The sequence below is a fragment of the Ambystoma mexicanum genome, chromosome 4p (assembly GCF_040938575.1).
Source record: "Ambystoma mexicanum isolate Mex_15411 chromosome 4p, UKY_AmexF1_1, whole genome shotgun sequence".
In the NCBI taxonomy this organism is placed as follows: domain Eukaryota; kingdom Metazoa; phylum Chordata; class Amphibia; order Caudata; family Ambystomatidae; genus Ambystoma; species Ambystoma mexicanum.
The window spans coordinates 71,595,192-71,609,841 of NC_090927.1; the positions used below are offsets into that span (position 1 = coordinate 71,595,192).

The 14,650-nt window shown below is 44.1% G+C and overlaps 1 protein-coding gene across 3 annotated transcripts in view; it reads left to right on the forward strand.

Annotated features, from left to right (window-relative positions):
- The first annotated feature begins 5,641 nt into the window (after window positions 1-5,641).
- LOC138453012 (zinc finger protein 883-like) overlaps window positions 5,642-14,650 on the forward strand; it is a 67,759-nt gene continuing 58,750 nt past the window's right edge. Inside the window, exon 1 of one of the 3 annotated variants that reach the window (XM_069605420.1) lies at window positions 5,642-5,736. The gene's annotated coding sequence lies outside the window, so the exon portion shown is untranslated. The remainder of the gene's footprint in view (window positions 5,737-14,650) is intronic. The other 2 variants (XM_069605422.1, XM_069605421.1) reach the window with 2 other exon arrangements.

The window sequence follows — 14,650 nt, forward strand, 5'->3', positions numbered from 1 at the left end:
GACCACCTTGTTCGTGGTTTTCTTTCTCTGGAATTGTGGTTGCGCATCTTCCAATTAAAGTTCACCTCTTCCTGGGGTGCTTTTACATGTATGATATGTATCTTTCTGACCTCACAGGTCTTGACTCCCCAAATGTGTCTGTGGTTTCTGCTCTTTCTTATCCCAGGGTATGGATTGATTTTTCCCTTTTCCCAAGGCAATAAGATTCCAACTTTATTTTATCTGACTCTGACATGTGTGTTTTTCTCTTTATCTCATTGATGTAGTTTTGTTAATCTGCTCATTTCCAATTCTTTTCCCATTAGAACTGGAACAAGTCTTGTTTAATGTATACAGAGTCCCTTTTAACTTTCCAGTATTCCTGTTCCCTGTATTACCTTGTGTCTTCAGGGATAATGTTGACGGTGCCTGTAGGACTTTAGACTCTCGACTGCTTGGTAGTTACGCAGCTCACTTTCTGCAACATCCATTTCATATTCGTCCCGCTCTCGCCTTGTGGTTAGAACTGTTGCCAGGAGTTGCTCCCTCCCACTGGTGGTGTCGGTGTCGTTGTGCAGGCCGTTTGGCCACCAGGTGTGCTGCGTGGTCATTACCAAAACAAAAGAGGTGATGGCTGGAAGGTTTAGAATAAATCTTAACCTCTGGCATTGCTCTGGGCAACCCTCCAGACCATCGTTCTTCGCCTGCAAAGCCATTACAAAAGGTGAAAGACCATATGCAAATCAGGCTTGGTCCCACCCCCAAAGGGGTAGTCCAGCCCGAACTGCTAGGTCACATCCCAACTGCACGAGACCACAAGCATCCCCAGACATGTTTCAACTTTGTTGGGCATCATCAGTGAGGAGTAGCTTGGGTCTCTAGGCCCAGCAGGCACGGGACCCACGTCTGGGCATACCCGTCCCACTCGGGGTGACAATAACAAAACAAAAGAGGTGATGGCTGGAAGGTTTAGAATAAATCTTAACCTCTGGCATTGCTCTGGGCAACCCTCCAGGTCCATCAAGGCCGAAACATGTCTGGGGTTGCTTGGTTTTCTGTGCAAAGGGGACCTGGCCTAGCAGTTCGGGCTGGACTGCTACCAATGGTGGCGGCAGCTGACTGATTTGCCCATGGCTGGACCCCTTTTACAGTGGCGCAGACGGGCTAAAAAACTGGTGTGGAAGGTTGCCCAGAGCAATTGCCAGTGGTTCAGATTAATTCGAAACCTTCCACCCATCACTTTTGTGGTCACAGTTTGTCTCTCCATGCGAGAGAGGGTATGCCCAGACGTGGGTCCCTTGCTCGCTGCGCCATAGGGAACCAGGCTGCACCTCACTGAGGAGATCCAACAAGGCCAAAACATGTCTGGGGTTGCTTGGTTTTCTGTGCAAAGGGGACCTGGCCTATCAGTTTGGGCTGGGCTGCTAACAATGGTGGCGGCAGCTGACCGATTTGCACATGGCTGGACCCCTTTTGCAATGGCGCAGACTGGCTAAAAAACGTGGTGTGGAAGGTTGCCCAGAGCAATTGCCAGTGGTTCAGATTAATTCGAAACCTTCCACCCATCACTTTTGTGGTCACCGCGTGGTCATTACCAACTTGTTTGAATTTCCACCATTTATGCACGCCAATCTCTCACTGTTTCTCATTCAGCACTTGTGCTGCTCTGGCTTACGAGGGCTCTGCGTTTTGTGACAGCTCTGCCTCCTTTCGCTTTGTTAAGTTTAGGGAGCTTCCCCTGGTATTCCTGGCTTTCCGCCCTCTCTTGGCTTTTCCCCGTCTCTCGCTGGTTAATTGGTTTGTCATCCCCTTTCAGCATCCTCGGCACAGTCCATTGGAGACTGATTTAAAGGGATATCCTCAGTTTCTTGTTGATAATATAGGTTCACTTTATCTCCATTAAACTGATAACGTTCTGGTGTATTAGGTAAGTCCATTTGGAGGGCATATGGGAGTTCCTGTCATGCACCCTAAATGGAAACTGTGGAACTATTGGAGGAACCATTGATTGTTCCATTACGTTTCCTACCGTTCTTTGGGCTGCTGTCTAGTTGTTTTAGGAAAGATGGCCGCCACCGTCTGTATACCGACTCCCATGGCAGCCGCTCGGTGCGTTGCACCTTCAAATTCAGCCTTGTATGTAACGCTAGTGTTTTTCCTTCCTTTGAGCTAACGCTCCGTTGCCTTTTCCACTTCAGTGGTTCCTCTCTGTTTATTCAGGCGTCCCTTCACCTGGTTGCTTCCGATATTCTCCCGTTCGTTCGCTCTCTCGTGCGAACGCTCCTTTTCACTCTGGGCTCGCGTATCTGCTAGTTTCCGACTTACTTCCCGGCGCGCGTCTTTGCGAGTGTTAGCTGTATTTTCCTTCATTTGCTTCTTTGTTATTGCTTTACTTACTTACCTCCGTTCAGTACCTAATTTGCTCAGGTCTCTCTCTCCTCCCTGTTTATATCGGATTTGCTTCTTACTATTTTCTTTTCTTTCGGTTTTCATTTATATTGGATTCATATTTCTGCAGCCTTGCGCTGCGAGCCCAGTTATTTTTGCTCGACTGTTTCTTCCTTGTGATTTCTCGCTGGGAGAATTCCATCCAATCCTCCAGAACCTGCAAGAGATTACCTACCTTCCATACCTTGGAAAGTTCCACAGTGGATAAAGATGAGGAGGAAGGGGGAACATTTTTACCAGAGTCTGACAGTTCCTCCCAGGAGCAGTAGTTCTTGTCCTCAAATGGGGAGTCTCTTCTGGGGAGGTCCAACTTGCCTCGACCCATAGGTACGGCGCAGGCTCACCTCCCTAGCCTAGGAGCGGGGCTCACCCTAGGAAACAATCTCTCAATTTGTCCTGACTATTGCCATCCTAATTGTTTTTATTGTGATTTGGTTTGTTTGCAAACCTTACGCATAATTTTATACAAAAACACAGAAAAAGGAAAGAATAACTTCATTCATCAAGTGTGCAGCGAATGAAAATGATATCGCAAATAACACATTGATTGATTTTTGATTAATAAATATCAATGTACAATCATACTCCAAACTGAAAAATGCCCATCGCTAATTTTATTGCAGCTAACATTAACAAACATGATGGATTGACTGATTGGATGCCTACTGTGAGAATCCAGAGACAGAAAGAGCGCGGACACAGGATTGATGCTTCCAAATGTCTTTCTTTAAATAATAAAGGGGTTGGAAAAAAGCCTTACTTGCCCTAGTTCTAAATGGGAGTATCCTCAACCATTAAATCAAACAATACCTCTGTCGTCGTCAGGATGCCAAAATAATATAGTGTCTACCGTCCTGCATCAACACCAAAACAACAACCTACTCTGACCCTCACAATTACTACACCATAAAACCAGTATTCGGGTAAAAACTAACAATAGTGGGCTGCTTCTCTGGTGCTGCAGAGTGGCTCGTTTGCCTGCTCTTTTCAAAGTAAAGTTCATTTGCCAGGGGGACACTCCCCTTCTCTGGTCTTTCCATTTGCTTAGGGTCTTAACACCCCCAATGTGCCAGGGGGACACTCCCCTTCCCTGGTAATTCAGATATGTCCTTACTGTGCTTTGGGCGTCCCACAGCTCTGTCTTACATAAACAAATATCTGCTTTATAACACATTATGTTTTCTGTACACCTAGTGGGGGTTAATTCAGGGAAAGAGGAGTTGGGCCTTCTTTATACGCTTCTTAAGTAGATAACATCTTATTTTGTCCATTTACGTATTCCAGCCAGCCCCCTCCTTCCCCTCTCCGTACCTTAGATTGCAGCGTTATAATTGGTACACGTCTTTCCTGGATAGCTTCACTCGGCTCTCCAGCATGTGTTCCAGGTGGCGTCCTTCTCCGCACCACACTGCACACTATGCTCCAAAGCCTGATGATAACTCATCTGTGCGCTACCCTGTGACCACCCCACACACTGAAGTGTTTCCACTGGCTGCCTTCTTGTTTAACACGGTTCGTTCACCGCACCCTGGGAGGCTCCAATCCTTGTAGATATGCCAGCCTCTCCTTGACACCTGAACTCCCCCTGCCACTGGGAGTATGCCGTCCTCTGGCATCAGCTGGTCTCCGTGTCTCTTCCTGGTTCAGCGTGACCCCCCGATTAGTTGCTCCTTTCTTCTGCTCGCCGCAGCACACTTCCCCACTGCTCCTCCTCACTTTTGCCTCCCATTCTCGGCGGAGGCTGGCGCCTTCCCCACTGCTGGGTTCCTTTTCCCCGCGGGATGCTCACATCACGCTTGGGAGGTATGCCGGCTCTTCTGATGAAATGTCAGCAACAGCCTGCACACATTTATTACAATGTTTCCTACCAGCAAGGCGTTCTGCCCGACAGCAGCTGCCAGCTCGTCCAATATGCTGCTTGTTCTAGGAGATGGAGAGGCCGCTGGCCAGACCCACGCGCAGACAGTTTTGCAGGCATATTTCACATGTCCCCCTCCCCAGCTGCAGGTGGTTTTCTGGCTTGATTTGTGTAGGAAAAAGTCTCTCTTCTGCTCAGTAAAGGTCTTCTATTATGCCCCGATTTCTGCCTGTTTAGGCCATTGTTTCTAAACTTCGTCATCTGAAAATCTCTCATCATGATCCCTCAAATGTATAATTCCCATCAACTCTTACTACTCCCCTGCCCCAATAAGCGCTTTTATCACCACTCACTTCTTAACGCTAACAATTCAGTCAACAACACCCTGCCCCTTATCCAATGAGGCACTCGCCACATACCACAATAATTTGGTGAGGGATGGGGGGCAAGAGGGGTTATATTCAATTAGAGACACATGTGGCATGGGGCTTGCATTGATGTACACAATGCAAGCCACAGAATGTTTACCAGACGTGGAACCTGATGTCACCTCAAGGTTTCAGGAGTGACGGTGGAACAAACAGGATGGGAGATCAACTTGGAAGGATGCGGTTACTATAGCTCCCTATCTGCCTTTCATATTGAATCCCTGTAACACAATAAAGCCTCTTCTTATTTATACTCGCCTGCTTCCAGTGTGCTTCCTGCTTACCTGATTAATGTATGAACCCAGACCCTACAAGTGGCACGAGGATCTTCAATAAAGTGAATCCAGAGAATAAGGTGAACCAAGGAGAAGAAGTGAATCCAGGCAAGCAGAGCAGAGCTGAGGTCAAATGAAGCGAATTTACAGGTGTCCAGGCTGTGAGAGAGTCCAGGTGGGGACCAGTACAGCTATAAGTCCTGCTAAGTAGGGGTACTTATGGTTGGACAGCGGTGTACCCATGCAGGCAGCCAGAAGAAGGTACACTTTGCCGGTGTACTACATGGACAGCAACTTTAAACATGCGCGCCGTGGCGTTTTGAAGATGTACTGGACGTGAAATCCATGTGTATTATGCTTCCGGTTCAAGGTACTGTGTTTTTTTTTTCCTTTTTGAAATATGTGCGGCAGACATGGGAGCCAATATTAGGCCTATATCACTGTTAAAGGTGGCAGCGGGAGGCTTGAGAGGCAGCGCCGCAGCTCGTCGCTGTCGCGTGGCTAACGGAAAGTCTGAGCTCCGTTCAGCTTGGCGTCCATGAAGCTACTGATTACGTCATAATAGCCACGCTGAACAGGATGGCTAACGGTCGCATTTCAATTCGCCCCGCCCACTCCAATAAGGGTTGAGGAAAGGACCCACGTGCGCCCGGGGGACGTGATGACGCACCCAGTTGGGCAGCGGCCTCGGAACGTACGTGGCACGTAAGGAGGAGCGCGAGCCGAGTGAAGATGGAGAAGATTTAAAGTGAGTTACATGCATGTAAAAGGATGGTTTCATATCTCCAGGGTAGCACGTTTGAGGGTTCTACGGAGCACTGCAGTATTTAACATGTTTCTTTTGCAGATGGTCCACGTTCAAGTGCTGTTGGGTTGTATATAGGGTGTGCAGGCATATGGTGTTTATTTACAGATGCTGATGTCTTTGCACATCCTGAATTTTCTGTGGTATTTGTTTACAAATTCCGATTTTAATGTGGTCCATTTAAGCTTCCAGTGCTTATAATTGAGGAAATGTGTTTTAGGGGCAAAAGCATACTCGTGAAATGATAGTGTGCATTGTGACATGGGCGCGCATATAGATATTGGGGCAGGGGAAGGAAGCCCTATGAACCATGAAACTGAGCACATGTACCTGCCCTATGAAATGGAGAAGCTCCATGTGAGGTAGCCTATGTGATGTATTGGGAATGGGCACATATAGGTATTTGTTCATGACATGGATTTTGCATTGAAAAGCGTTACGGGAAAATGTATGTGCACCGGTGAAATGAATGTGTATGCCTCATGTATGGGAGTTTGACGGGTCAACTGGTGCAAGAGTTATGGCACTGTGTGAAAGTTAATGGCCTATGTTTTTGTGCACATGTGCTGGTTGAATGCATTCGTGTTGTGAGATATTTTCACTCAGATGGAAGTCTGATCAACTTTCTATCACTGTGTCTTTCTGACGTACTGTCCCTTTGGCAGTTAAGTTTCTTTACATGTATTCTTTGTGTTGTTTGTCGCTTTCCTTTTCTATTTCTACTTTTGTATGTCTCCTGGGGTTAGTTGTGGTGTGATCGTGATTTGTTATGTTTGCTAACCGGATGGTGCAGGTGACAGGTCTTTGTTTGTTTGAGGCTTCTTTGTTGTGAGAATGGGAGGTGTGTGTGGTTATGTTATATTTTGGCACGGTTACAGATGGTTAGTTGTGTTTACTTGGATGACTGCGTTAGTGCTTTGGGCGTGGCAGGCCTGAGACCCTGAGTAGCCAGCAGGGTGAAAGGAGAGTACGCCTGGATGGTGAGGGAATGTGGCATTGTGTGTGGTTTGTGCTCATAGGTTGTAGCTGTGAGACCTGGGAGTGGCAGTCCTGGTTAGGTGCTTGTTTTGTCTTGTGGTTGATCAGAATGTTACGTGGATGTAGACTACGCTGTGATGGTTGCAAATGTAGTTGGTGCTTTTGAAGTTGTTGTGTGGAGTATGTTTGATGGAGAGCTTGTTTTGTTTTGTTTGATGCGTGTTACGTTGAAGGTGTGTTCCCTGTATAATGAAGGGGGATGTGTAGCATGTGGCTTGCATTGATGTACACGTTTATTTATTGTTTGTAGTTCGTACAGAACTTTTACAACAATTCATACGTTCACACAGAAAAGAATAAATACATACTTCATTAACAACATTTAACAGTTCAGCATAATATTTACACATCACAAATTGTAGCAAAAAAGTATATTTAAAAATACAGTGCATACTTTCATTTCTAAAATTCTTCCTATACAAATTCTCACAGAGAACAAAAACTACTCATTCTTAGCATTATAGCACCATCAACTATCTTTGACGGCCCACACTTCATCTCATACTGCCACGAGTCAAGTTCATATACGTGGATGGAGGTACAAGCACTAATAGTAGTTGGTCTAAACCATACACTATACATAACAATCTGGGTGTTAAACTCCTATTTCAGAATGAGGAGCATAGTTGTTTTCCATACACAGTATAAAGCTTTAACCAATCTTTCAGATGATTTATTTAGGCATAAATACCAGAATCTATGGATGCAATGGGCTCATAATTATGCACATAGTGGCCATATATACATATTTACGAGTTTAGGGCACGCATTCAATATATGTCAAGGTGTTTCAAGATTATTGCCAATGTTGCATATGCGACAGTTCCTTTGTGTAGGAGCCAACTGCCGCTGAGTGCCAAACGTGGCTCTCACCGGCAGTTGATTAAGTCGCATTCACAACCTAAACTGACATACAACTGGAGACTGGCATTTTATCAGATATTGTTGAGGACATCGACACAGATGGGTTATACCTTCCAAATGCACATAATTATGCAGTTTGCCCATATATGCAAAGTTATCAGTCCAATCTTTCATTCGGGCTTTATGTATTAACGCTCTTTTAATACAGCCATATCTCCCACATTTAGACCGCTCCAGTGACCAGTTCAGGATCAGGTATAATGCCATGCAAAGTTGGTCATATTTCTCTGTGATCTTATCATGCTCGAAATCAAAGATCCCCTTTTCCCACGATCCTCAACATGTCGCTGGGCTGATGGCAACTAGCTTTCAGCGGGAGCAGGTCCCTTTGGTACTGTACAATAGCTTTAATGGAAGTTAGTCCCCATTCCACTCTGATATATTGAATGGGACATGCTAGAGGTAGATTTAGTAATGTCCGTCCGGAAGTACCATTCCACTTTATCTAGCCAGGATAGATTATTGAGAGTAAGAGCTTCTAGGCCATACATCAACACTGGTATGAACCATTGCCTATAAAGCAACATAATACCTTTTTTATAGGTGTACCCAGCGTGGTGTAAGACAAACCTGCGCACTAAATTAGTGATATGTCTTGCATGCTGGGTTTTCCTTTCTATTAGAGTGGTATATCCTGATTTACTATCCATCTCGACCCCAAGATATTTATAACAGGCAGTATAGTCAATAACACCTCAGCTAATTCTCTTTTCTTGTCTATTAACCTGTTCTGCAGATAGAAGCATAGTTTTAGTCTTTATAAGATTGATGGTCATATCGTGTTCGATGGTAAACTGGCCAAGTTCTTCAAGTATTGCTTTCATGCCCTTTATTGTATGATCTATTATCACCAGATCATCCGCGTATAATAACGCTGTAAACTTAGTAGCTTTAAATTAATGGCACAATGGGCACGCTTTTCAAATTGCCGTAATAAGTCGGCAATATACAAATTGAAGAGCAAGGCCGCCAACAGGCAACCCTGTTTGACGCCCTTATTAATACGAATAAAGCCAGTTAGTCTACCATTATTATCCAGGCTAACACGAGTCATATTATTTTGGTGTAGTTTGATCAAAATTTCAACTAGCCAGGAGGGGCATCCAAGTCGAGACAGGGTCTCCCACAAAATATTGCGGTTGATCCTGTCGAACGCTGAGCTAAAATCGACAAACGTGATGCATACTGATGGATTGCCGTGACGTTTAGCCCTAGTCATAATGGCATCCAGAATTCTGATATTATAGGTGGTGCTGGACCCGGCACAAAACCCTGACTGTAGTGGGTGAAGGACTTTATTAGCATCAACCCAACTCTGCAGGTGTAGTACAATAGCAGATTCTCGTGGTATCCAACAATGATAGAACTTTGTAATTACCAGGCAGGGTTCTAGTGCCCACTTTATAAACGGGAATAAGGATAGCCAAGTCGAGGAGGTCCACAACTTGGGTATCGTTTTTACCTGACACACTTCTTTAAGTCATTCACTTTTTAGTCATTAATATCAATGACCAGCTCAATGGGTTGTGCTTGACCACTGCAGATGCCAGGCCGTTAGGACCAGGTGCTCCAGAATTATTGAGCTTGCCAATTAGATCAATAATAGAATGTCTACTGAAGGTCATGGGCCGTACCCCTATAGAGCAAGGATTTTGCTACTGAGAGATGATTTTTTTTAAAACAGTGACACTTACACCATCCTCTATACCTGGTTTTTAATTGTTTACAAATACTATTGTACTCGCTACATGGTAGGGAGAAGTTCTTCAAATGCCTAAGATCGCGACGATATAATCGTCTTTTCATCACCACTTCTTTATCATATGCGGTCGTATGCCTTCTGTTCGTGGAAATGATGGGACTACCACGAATAGAGGCAACTTCACAGGTCCAAGAGCTGATAAGAGCCTCAATTGCATCGCCATCCAACAAATGAATAACACGATGAAGATAGAGCAGAGACCGCTGCAGTCTCTTAGACATTTTCATGATTTTACCTTGGTTCCATCTTATTCTACAACCATTGTTAGACACTTAAAATTATATGTGGCCCTACCAATATTGATCAGTGGGTCTCAAATTAAGCAGGGCTACAACCATAGAATGATCACTGAAGGGCACCAGCACTACTTCAAAATCATTCATATAGCTAAGTGCTGTAGGATTCCCACTTAAATAGTCAAGGGTAGCAGTTTTACTGCCATTAGACCAGATGCATTGGCCAGGACTATCACTTTTAGTTCTTCCATTTAATGGCCATAAATCCCAGTCATGTAGAAAATTACTCCACACTCTACCCCTCGCATTGCACTTATGTTTAACCATAATATTGGTTGCTACAATGTTGGAAAATTCAGCTTCAATTGTGGTAATTCCGCAATGGGCATTAAGATCGCCGCCCAAGATTACCACGTCATTTCCATGGCTAGCTTCCCAATGGCGTCCAACTGATCATGTATGTGCTCCGTACTCTCTTTGGTAGGTGGGTCATATATGTTTAAATTAGGAGTGGGCATTCCTTCTTTTCCTTTAATTTCAACTGACATAATATTGTAATTCTCAAATGTGTCAGTTCACTCGACCAAAAATTATGACTGATACCCGTAAGTTGTCCACCATACGGGTGTCCTTTCTCCCCCGTCTTTGCATGGTGTTGATAAATGCAGTGGGAGTCCACATGAAAATCAGACATTAAACAAGTTTCTTGTAATAAGAATATACAATGTTTAATGATACTATCAAACGAACTCCCTTTGCAAAGAAAGTGAGTATGTCCCATGAGGCAACAGAAATGGCTCATGGTTGCTTCCAATTGGCTCAATAGATTTTTGAGCCACTTCCAACCCATTTGGTTTTCACCGTACTTTCAGGTTGACCCGATTTAAAATCTGTCCAGATTTATTTTTACATGTACTGCACTGATCACAGGCCTGTGTATCTATGCTGGTAGGAATTGAAATATCAAGATCATAGCCCATGAAATTGATTGAGTCCACTTGAGATCGAATGACGGACGCTGTTGCTGGAAGGACAGAGTGGACTAGCGAAATAGCCCCAAATTGGCGTTTGTTCAACCCCTTAAACTCAAAGTGGCACGACTTGAAAATGCGCAAACCAGGGATCTTAGCACGAAGTTCCAACAGTGAAGGTCTGTTGAAGGGTTTCTTTGACAGCATTTCCATTTGTTCGCTAAATGTAACCACTCTGTTGTGCTTAATTGTGGTATTAGAATTTCCAGCATTTTCCACACTGCGTCGAGTGGGCTTCACACCAGGTTTATTCCCTCTCATATCATGAATGATTCTTACACCGGCTTCAAATGGAGAGTTCTGTACTGAATTCTGTTTATAGGGGACCGTAGGAGTCTTCATATTGGCATTATCATTAGTTGCCAACCAACTCGTTAAAGTTCCCAATTTAGCTGAGGCTCTCTTTGTCTTTCTGTTAATCCGCTTCCTAAGGCGTTTAGCTTTAGCTTTAATAGCAACACGTGAGGTAACAGTAGAGTTCAAAGGTAAGCTATGGTCATTGTTGTCATCATCACTACCAACAATTGGTACTAGAGAAGGGGATCTCTGCTTACGTTTTTCCACTCGTTCTTTCGGAGTTCAATATCTTGTAGGTGATTCAGTGATATTGTACGAATTAGCAGCTTCAATAGCTTCAGCTGGATGACAGCAACACTGGGTTCATGAATTATTTCCATGTGACCATTATTAATGTTTTCACCAGGACAAGGCAAGTGGGCACTATCTTTTGCTTGTAAAAGGGAGTCCAACACTTGGCCGTTTTTCACAGTTTGGTAATATGTTTGGTCAGTGAGTTTGATCAAAATTTTCAGAGCGAAGTGTATTAGTCCAATAGCAGGAAATGGCAAAGATTCAGGGAAAGTATTCTCTTTAGGCTCAGTCGAAAGATGGGGAGTATTAGACACATTATGGTCCGATATGTTGATCACCTCGGATGTCGACGGTATTTCCGGTCCCTGATGACTAGGGAGACCTGATAGCGGGAGCAGAGAGTGGGTGCAGGACAGACGTGAAGATGGATCATCAATATGGCATGATGCTTCAGGTGTATGGTGGATAGGTTTATCATGCATATGGTCAGTCATTGCAACCTCAGCTTCAGCGGTCGCTCGATTCGTCCCACACAGGCGATAACACAATTCCAGCAAGGAGTTATCATCTTATGGCATCAAAGGAAGAAAGGGGAGGAATACTTTCACCCGTACCCTAGTAGGTTGATGAATTTCTCCCGTAATGGTGCTGCCAATGCTAACGGTTTGACAAGCCTTTGTTTGAAGATTGTCAGCGGCTTAAAAAAATCTGTGATACGGGCGGAGTTGCAGGCGGCTTTGGATTTGCTAGCACGAGTCTTAATAGACTTGAAATCGGAGGGGGAGGCCGTCATCATATCACAGATTTTACTGTTCATAGATGCTCGTGCCTCGCATTGATAGCCTTATGCTTTTCCATAGGGTTTACTTTTCCTAAGATTATAATGTTTACTTTTAGTTGTTGTCTTGCCCGGCATTGTTAACAAATGCGCAGGCTTACTCTTACCTCAGGAACGTGAAACGAGGTATCCAAAAGAAGAATCAGTAGAAGGCATGAAGCACAGGGAACACCTTCCACTCGCCGAACACCGCCAAACACACTCTTCCACCACACTCCGCGTAGCAGCTATGGTGCTGAAGAGGCGGTGCCAAAGTCAGCAGTAGTCAAGGTAGAAGGACTTCCGCCACAGTGCAATAACTAAAGGATCAGCCGCCAAACGCGTTCTTACATGTACACAATGCAAGCCACAGAATGTTCATCAGGCGTGGAACCTGATGTCACCTCAAGGTTCCAGGAGTGACGGTGGGACACGCAGGATGGGAGATTAACTTGGAAGGATGCAGTTACGGTTACTATAGCTCCCTATCTCCCTTTCATATCTAATCCCTGTAACACAATAAAGCCACCTCTTCTTTATGCTCACCTGCTTCCAGTGTGCTTCCTGCTTACCTAATTAACGTATGAACCCAGATACTTCAACACAGTAGCCAGTATTGTTATGCAGCATAATAATCCGTTAATGCAATACATGGGGGGATTTTTTTTAAATAAATGTATGTTCTTTGCTGCTGGACAAGTAGCTAAAGAAGATTATGTTTAGCTATTTATCCAGCAGCAAAGAACACACATTTAATCCACTGGCGCCTCACGAACTATGCATTACAGTACAGAGCTTCTGCAGGCTGCAGTGATTGTCCTCCTGCGAAAGCTGTTTTCTCGCACTTCCCTTTTCATGAGACATGTGCTTCTTTTTCTCTCTCCCTGCCCAAACGCCCTGACCAGCGGCTAGGAGCTAGCTCATGTGGTTCTCTGCAGCGCCTCTCTGGCACCCGTAGTCCGCTGCCGGGTAGAACACTGCAGGTAACCATGGCTGGCCCACTCCCACTTACATGGCAGTCCAGTATTTGTGCAAGATCGCTGTGAAACTCCCCTTGATTCCTGTCTGCTAGCGCCACACAATACTAGTGTCCGCTGGGTTTGTTTTCTTTGTCCCTCTTGAAGTCGATTGTGACACGGCTTCACTCTGATGAAATATTTCAGTCAGCATGGCTCTTATAAAGTTAAACTTACTGCACCCCAAACACACCAGAAAGACGGGTACACCACAACCACACGCATGCTGTCAAAAAATCCTATCTGTAAAGTAATGACTGAGCATGCACAGAAACACTACTCCTGCTCAATCAGCAAGGATAGGCTGTTTTGACACACAGCAAAAACTGACGTTCCACTGGAAGTACAGTTCGCGCATGCCCTGTATAGTACGGACATGGAACAGCCGCAAATTATGAATATTACCGGAAATGCAGTTTGCGCATGCCCTGCAGTAGGGATAGCCACCGCCGCTGGTTATGAATATTACCGGAAGTACAGTTCGCGTATGTCCTGTAGTACGGATAGCCACCCTCGCTGGTTGTGAATATTATCGGAAGTACAGTTCGCGCATGCCCTGTAGTAGGGATAGCCACCGCCGCTGGTTGTTTTTTTTTATTTTATTTTTTTATTTTATTTAGTTGAATATCAACTTTACAAATACATATTAAAAAAGAAAGGAAATCATCATTGTTATAATATGATCAATCAAATTATATCTTACATATTAAGAGAAAACAGAGAAAATTAATACATAACAAAACTTGTGATTTAAAAGAAAAGAAGAGCAACCAAAATCTTTCACAGATCTTTCCAAGATTATCAAATTTCATCATCATCAGATTTGTATTTTCATTTTCGCACGGTGGTTATGTTACTCTTTTGTTCATATGGAAATGCATCGTCAAGTATGTTAATAGTTGCAATTCTTATCGAAATCTTTTTTGTACCAAATATCTCAGCCCAAAGTTCATTTACAGATCTTGTATTAAACTTAGGGTCCATACATTTGGCCAATTTCATTCGTTTTGTTGCAAAAGTCTTGCATTCTAAGACAATATGACAAAGAGTTTCTATGTGAGATGTCTTCTTACAGAATCGACAATGTATTGGATCTTTTTCAACCAACCCTCGTCTTATTAAAATTTCGCCAACCGGCCATAGGTTCAGACGAAATCTTAGAATTTTTTGTCTAAGAACAGGAGAAGGACATTTCACAAGGTAATCAGCCATCATGCGGAATCTCTTATGACCAAAGACATTCCTATCAAAATCTTTCAATTTCAAGCAATAATCTTGCGTTAGAATCCAGTCGAACTGGTATAATTTGATCTTAGCTCTAGATGGATTTATGAGCAGTAGATCAATTGAGATATCTGCATTGGCTGGCGCATTTAACACAAAGTTTCGCCATTTGAGTGGGAATATCTGATTTGATGTCAGTAGATGCTTCGCTAAGATAG